Here is an 8,242-nt window from a genome sequence, read left to right on the forward strand (position 1 = left end):
CAACAGCACAGTCATTAAATCTGAACACTCTTACTGTCTGAAAGCCGTGTGGAATTTGTGTGATAAATAAAGATACAAGTTCAAATGAATATGAATGAAAGATTATCTCCTAAGATCATTTCTGCATGTAAAAGTCGACTAATTTAATTAAAAAAGAGCCAAATTTGTTTTGCACTGTTGATCCAATGATTATACCATTATAACAACTTATGGACAACAGCATAAAGCACAGGTTGGAGATCACCAATCAACTTGGAATTAGTGTGTTTTTTTTTTATTGTGTCTGTGATAATATTCTGATTTATAGTAACTCAAAAGGTTTGCAACCAAAACATCCATCAGACAATAGTCCATTGTTCCACTGATGATCTGTTATTGTAATGAGCATAAGCACTGTCAGTTATTTAAAGCAATCTTATTTTGCCAACTTCCCAGCCATGCAGTTGGACTGTGTGCAGGGGCTGATTATAATGAACACAGACACTATACTTAGAATAAACTTGAATCCCTTTAATGCTAGCAAGCACACCATGTAAAAACAATGAAAGGTAGTATAATATAGCTTATTTTGACTCAGTCCCAGTTATAGCTAGGTCTATAATTTGTCACACAACCACTGTTTTTGTAGTGTTTTTGTAGTTTTGCCATCTACACCACCACAGTGGAAACAATTAAGATGTGATTAATGTGCAGACTGTCAACTTACAAAACTTCTGCAGGAATTACAGCCCTAAAATTAATTGGACAAACTAACATAATTTTAAAACTAAGAATTGTTCCTAATACTTGGATGAAAATCCTTTGCAGTTAATCACCAAAAGATGTGTTTCCTCCCCTGAGATGCTCTTTTAGGCCTTTCCTGTAGCACCTTCTGCTTGTATTGGGGAAATTTTGGTTTTAGTTTTGTTTTCAGGTTTTCTTTATAATAAATGAAAAGCATGTAGATCAGGTGACCAACTTGGTCATTGAATATAATTCTATTTCTTTTTCTTGAGAAACTCTTGGGATATTTTAAACTCCTATTTTGCATTTTTTGCAGGGTTGATATCTGCTTACACTGCGAAGTGCTGTCAGATCAGCAATATTTAGCTGCATCTAAGCAGAGAGTATTGCCATATACACTTCTGAATCCATCCTGCTCCAATCCTGAATGGCAGTTTTTTCAATCATAATTGTAATCTGAATGCACTGTGGTACCAAACACATTTTGCTTTTTAAATACATCTATATAAAATCTCTATAGCCTCCTCTTCTTCATGTGAATTTTTTTATTTGTTTATTTATTCATTTCTATTTGTATTTTTCAGTTATTACATCTTGGCGACCCCAGTGCATCCATCCTAGCAGGAGAAGGCGGGAGGCCGTAGATGGGGTGCTCACTGCCAAAGGATGAGAGTCCCAGAAGACCAGAGGCAACAGGAAGTCAACCCTGCTAGAGGCCGGCCACCCTGGTACGAGTCGAGAGGAGAGTCCTAAGGCCCAAGGACACAAGTGGTGACCATGTCCCACAGGGGCCTGCTACATCTATCAGCAGTCTAGTGTTCATCGTCAGTTATCACTAGTAACTCAGTTCCACTGGCAGTCATAAATGCCCATGCCATTACATTCCCTCCACAATGTTTGACAGATGATGTGGTATGCTTCACATCATGGACTGTTTCTCTCTTTCCCCATACTTTTCTTTTCCTGTTATTCTGGTTAATTTTGGTTTCATCTGCCAGAAGAATTTTTTTTCAGAACTCTGCAGAAAATTGTAAAAGAATCTGAAAAGTCTTATCTGGCTTTCTTGTTCTTGAACGTAACCAGATGCTGGCACGTTGGTGTAAACCCAGTTTATTTACGTATTTGGAGACATCTCTTGATTATAGACAATGACAATAATACAGAGGTCGGTACTACAATCACATCCTGATTTAAAATCCCCTGTGGTGCTGTACAGAGGCTGAATTGCAAAATTGTTGGGCTTTTTCCAACAAATTATGGACGAATTGCCTTGTAGAGAAAGTATTTGAAGGTAGTTATTTTTAGTTTGTATCATTTAATTGAATGAGTTAAAAAAATTGTTTCTATTTATGTTTCTAATGTTTCTATCTTTTGTTGATATTTATGTCTGTATTGCCTATACTGCTGGAAAACACAGCTTCCTGTGTGTTGTCACTGAGACTTTTCCCCGCACACACTATCTCAAAATAAACAGTAGATTGCATCAGTTTATGTTGCACAAAATATTTTGAAAGTCAGAAGTGAGAGAGCAAAATGCTTTATGGGTGAAGAGAGCTTCACAAAAAGAAAAAAAGAGACAGCAAATGAGAGAGAATTTGAGTCATTACTCAAATGACCCGAGGCTGGTACCCTCATGTGCAACAGGACTTAACTACAGAATACAAGAATTCCCCGCTTTTGTGCTTTTGTCTGATAATTACACAAACAAATGAGGTAATTTGGAAGAGCTCAATAAACTGTGAAAAGAAATTTTCCATATGTGCATGCACACACGTACACGCATGGATCTGTAAATCCAGTAACCTGGAAAAGCTTACTTGTGTACTGGTCATTAGTTATGCATGAATGGAGGGGGAGGCAGTAGTGTCTTTTGAATGATGAAGTCAGACAGTAATCCTCTAACCTGGCCAGGGGTTATCCTGCCAACTGTTTGTTTTGGATTCTGTCGGGAAGGTGACCTGTAACGTCTGGTCAAAACTCACATAACACCAGGGTTACTGGAGGTGACAGCGGAAAAGATGTATTTATAGAGAAAAAGAACAATAAATAGGGTCTTAAATAGCCACATAGTGGAAAGCTGAAGTCTTTGATGGAGAGGCCTATAAATAGCATTGTGCTTCGGGTATATTTTGTTTGCCTTAAAGATAAATTCAATTCACTTGCTATTAATTTTGTGATATTACAGTATGTAGATTGAAATGTGTGACATTTTCTGAGTGGTTCTCTTTCAACACAACTATAACGACACATGCAGTGAGCGCATTTTTATTTGTTCCTCATTAGGACCAATTACTAGAAAGCAGTTTTCAGATTAAGAACTGACTTGTAAAAATAAAGTCAAAGACGGCACACAAAACATGTTAAAAAAAACAGCTCTGGATGAAGTATTTCTCAGGCTTTGTTTTCCATTTCCCTTCATTTTTTCCCCTTCTGGCATCACTGAGAGCCTGTCAGGGCTCATTTAGCAGGGGCGTGCACCTTTGCTGCACATTGCACTTCTCAAAGATAATTTGGAGCTATATTAATGCACCAGTTTCTCCCACGTCTTCTCCTTTTCCACCTACTTTGTCTCAGTTTAGTGACTAAGATATTGTTTTTAATGGCCAAACACAAAAGTACAGTATAAAATAACTCCTATTCAGTTAAAAGTTAAAGCAATATTGTGCTTAAAAAGATTAAGAACTTAGTAACAATAAAAAGTATACTTTATTAACTTGAAATGCATTTGCCAACACTATTAGTGTGAAGTGTCTGTGAGTTTATTACATTTGCTTTTACTATATTAACAAGGTGCCTGAAAACTGTTCAGCCTTCGGAGAAAAGAATGCTAATTGCTCACAGAGAGCTTGGACCCATCTCGCAACCGGGTCAGCTGTCTGCCAGGCGCTCAGCTGGTAGTACAGATTAAAAAACAGGTGGTTTCATTTGCACTTTTTTCTCTTTTTCAGTTTTACATCTGCAGTGATCACTGGTCTTACTCACTGATGAGTTTAACAAAAAAGAAAGGCTTTGCAGTAAATGTTTGGACACTCATAGTGGGAAGGAGAGGCATTAAATCAAGCTTTTCTAGTCTCCCTGACCACTCAGAGTACTTTATATTACCATAGCATAACAGGAGTGTTTCATGATTTATGACTTGTGTGTGTAAAAGAGGATAGCACAGTTGGTAAGCAGTTGTGGGCTGTGGTTTCACTGGAAAAGTCCCTAATACTATTTTTCTTCATAAAGCATCTTTTAAATGGACTTAAAATGATTTGGGATGCATCAGCTTTTATCTGGCATCAGCAGTTAAAGATAATTGTTGGAGCGGGAGCAGCTGATTGGACAAAACAAAGCAAAAAGGAAAGACAGAGGATTGGTCCAGTGGAGAGCCCTCCCTGTAAATGAAAGGAAGGAGGTAAAAGAGCTGAAGATGAAGTGAAGAAAAAGTGTATGGGATTCATTCATGGGTAGATTTCCTTTCTGACAAATGTCCTCTTAACATGGAATGTAACAAGTAATGGATGGAGTGTGTTCAGTGTAGTGTAGATGTGTGTGTAATTTCTATAGTTTATGTGACACCTGGCATTTGTTCATTTAGAATAAAGCTAAATGTTCCAACCTCTCCCCCAACTCTCCACTCATCTTTCCTCCTGCCAGCCAAAATGTCTCGTCATGAGAGGAGAGTGAAGGTATGCCAAAAGGAAATAGCTCCACAAGTCACACATCCAAACCTACAAAGAGCTGCTGCAATGAGCTTTTTAAAAGAAGAGCCTATAAAAGGAAAGGAGGAATGGAGTGTGAGCGCTTCTGTGGCTTTGTTCATTTTTCTGTTTCTGGTTTGTAAACATTTTAATCTCAGATTACTTTTATTTAATTTTTGTATTTTCTACCCACTATTTAGAAACATCTTTGACTTGTGATACTTTATAACCACTAACTAACCACTATTTTATGTATCCAATGAGAGTATCCAGTGAATGTTTGCATTCTTAGACGTGCATTCTTTGGGCATGTTTGCTGAAAACTGTTCATTCTGATTTATGTCTACAGATTAATCGTCTCCTGTATTCCTTAAAATTAACTTCTTATTCTACACAAGCATACGTCTACTGGTTATGACTAAAGCAAAAAACTATCCATTAATTTACAAGGAGACATCAAATCTAAAAAAAATGATCACTGCTCGTTTAGTGAAAGAGTGAAGATGTCAGTTTACCTCTTCACTGTCTGTTGGCACCTGTAGGTGGCACACTCTTCCTGGCAGTATTCGTGGCTAAGCAGCGAGGTTCAGTGTGGAGCCCTTTGGCTCTGGCCCACTCTCTGCTGTGTATGAGAGCATTGTATCAGTGAGATACAGCTAGCACTTCTTAGCACTTCTTAGCCTAAAAAAGAGCTCAGGAGCTATCTCAAAATCTTGCTCCTCCTCTCTTCTGTTTCTATTTTTTCCATCTCCTTCTCAGCGCTCTCACAGCCGTCTCTCACTGTTTTACTGTGTCTGGCCTAATTACATCAAACCACTGACCTCAAAACACCACAAATCACTCACAGGGTGATTTATTGCCAGCTTGGGTTTTTTTTGCGTGTAAGCACATAAACCAATCTAACAGAGAGTGATGGTGTAAATATCATAGAATACACACAAAAAGCTGCTTAGGCAATTATTTGGAGATGAGCTGATCATCCAGGTGAAAACTGTGTACCTTTTATATTGGATACTGTCATAATGGCACACTGCTGACATGAAAAGCTGACATGGGTATAAACCTGTTTCCATGGCAATAGTGAGCTAAAGGTCAGGCCAGGTGTCTGTAAAGCTGTCATCAGATGAGGCTTCTGCAGGAGTGAGGTGATGACCATTAACTGTGTCTGTCGGACCGAGGTGTTTTGTACTTGCCGTATCTGTCTTTTCAGCGGAAACACCAAGTGAAGCACATTAAGCAGGCAGTTATCCAGATGAGTACTGCTATGTGATGAAAACCTTGTAATGAACACATCAGCTAAGTTGAGAAATGAACACGTTTTTTTTGTTATTATTCTTTTTCCAACAACATTCATTTGTAATTATGGCAAAGTTATTAATGGATTTATAAGTAGGCACTAAAAGCAGCTGGTAAGAGAAAAATCGCCTTGTATTAACAATAAAAGAACAAGTTAATTTAAAGTTTTTCAATTCTTGATCCAGAAAACTATAGCCAGTGTGAACTTTTGAGTGTTTTTGTTTTTTCTTCAATTTCTTTAAGTGAAAATCCTCTCCTCTGAAAAATGAACAGGAAGCAACAAAACCTACAAATAGCTGGAGACTAGCTCAAAAGGGAGTCAGTCCCGACAGACTAACTTTACATCAGAAAATCTGAAGCCTGGTACAAACAACACTTTGAAACGTAATTTTACCCTTCAACTGATTATTTACCCCCTTTTTACAACCAAATCATTAACATAACATTTCAATCAAACTGCTGCAAAACTCTCTAAAGCAATAGGTCATTCCCTGGTGACTTTAAAGACCCTTTCTCGTAATCATACTGTTCTACTTCTCCAAACTGTTCGTCTTGGTTCTGCTGAGGTCCTGCACACAATATACCCACAGCTTTGTCGTCTGAGTGTTGTAGCTCTTTACTGTCACCAGGGGGCAGTGTCACAAATAACTGCTCTGTGGGCTACTATTGCTTGCGTTGTTGGTCTTGGTCAGCCAGGGAGAAGTTCGAAGTTATAACATACAAAGAGCTGAAGTGAAACTGAGTGTCAAAAAAAAAACATTATGCACTCCAGCCACTCTCTGTGCTACTCGTGCTGTATTTTTTTATTTAATTTTTTAATATTTTTTAAATTTTATCTAACTCCAATGTCCTTCCTGTTACAGCTCACTTTTAACCCACTCAACATTGAACCTACTCACAGCTTCATCCACATCAAGCTACTTGCTATTGGGAGAACTACACAAGCACATTTGCACTGGTGCACTAGGCTTTCCAAAGGCAAACAGATACAGACATGCTACCATAAAACAGCCAATTCCTCTTAGCAACTTGAATGCCATCATCTTCTTTTAGAATAACCAACTGTCCCATATTTAGTATTTTTAATAGTTTTTTGGCAAAGCTGTAGGGTTAGCTCATCTGGGAGTTTGGTAAGTAAAATGTACTTTTTCATTCATGTGTTTCGTAGCACTAGCCAATGTCTGTTCATCTGTGGTTGTAGCTTGCTAACCAGACTAGCTAGCATTAGCTATTAACTTAGCAATTCGCAGTCTCAGATTTTGTTCAGCCTTGTTCCCCAGGTGTGTCCACTCGGCCCCATCACCTCCTATGTATACATTGTCTGTGTCTCACTCTGTTCTCCGTATGTTTTCCCTCATGTATGTGTGTGAGCTGCTGTCCTTCTGTTAGCACTGAGTCAGTTTTGCTTTATTCCTGTTTGGTTGGTTCACCTTTTACCAGCAAATAAAAGCTGTGGTTTTGAGTTAGACTTCTGTCTGATGACCCTGCATATGGGTCCACCCTTTGCCTCCCACGTGCCTGTTTCATGACAAATAACTTAGTGGTGACATGGATGTTTAAGTTTTTCATTACCAAATTCCATGAATTAGTGTTACTTATAATTAAAGTCTGTCACTAGAATTGAGTGGTGTACCCGGACCCCCGAGGCATGTCCATAATGCATGTCCATTTGCTAAAATGTGTTGTTACAGCCTTCTGAGTAACCTTTGTTAGTGCCTGAACATACAGCTATGTGCTGTCATTCCTCAGGTAGTTCCTACCACCTAATTGAGCTGCACTCCTCCCCATCCAGCCCCACTACCACCCACTCAAATTACGACATTCCTTCCTCCCTAACACACTCTTTGCAGTTGGAAGAGAAGGAAGATAGTAACACCTTTTAGAGGAGAGAGTAAACTCTGCACGGGAAATTCCCTTACAGAGTGATAGGTGTGTGTTTTAAGGAGATGGTGAGATGGCCACAGTACATAGTTAAATTGTTTCAGGGGGTTGTGTAATAATATAGAAGAGAATTGTCTGAATTCTAAGTAAATCTGTGCTATTTGAAAATAGTCATTATATTTCCATATAGTTTTAGGGAATCAATATTTTGACAGGTCTTGGGGATTTTGGTGTCCATGACAAGTTTTTTTCACTATTGTATCCAACTAATTAAAATTATATTTTTGGACCATCTGGCAAGAGTTCTAGATCCTGATTCTTCTTCTGTCTTATCTGGCATACTAAACCTAAGCGAACCACAAAAGAATGAATTAGGATTGTACTTGTATCAGTGAAACATTCTCATGTTGATTTCTTTTAGCAGACTGTCTTCTGTTAAATCTAAAATGTAATCATATAAAAAGATCAAGCTGATTATCAAATAACCTTCATCACCACAGTATTTTACACACTGACAGCAACTCTTACATTTATTGACCCGATTACTGCAATTATCTTAAATATGAACTTTCATCTTGCTTCCAGTTACAACAAACACTTTTTTATTAAAAACATAAACAGCCAAATCCTTCAAGTTTCTCCAGCCCTGTAGGCAGCAC

The sequence above is a fragment of the Pelmatolapia mariae genome, linkage group LG5 (genome assembly GCF_036321145.2).
Source record: "Pelmatolapia mariae isolate MD_Pm_ZW linkage group LG5, Pm_UMD_F_2, whole genome shotgun sequence".
In the NCBI taxonomy this organism is placed as follows: Eukaryota; Metazoa; Chordata; class Actinopteri; order Cichliformes; family Cichlidae; genus Pelmatolapia; species Pelmatolapia mariae.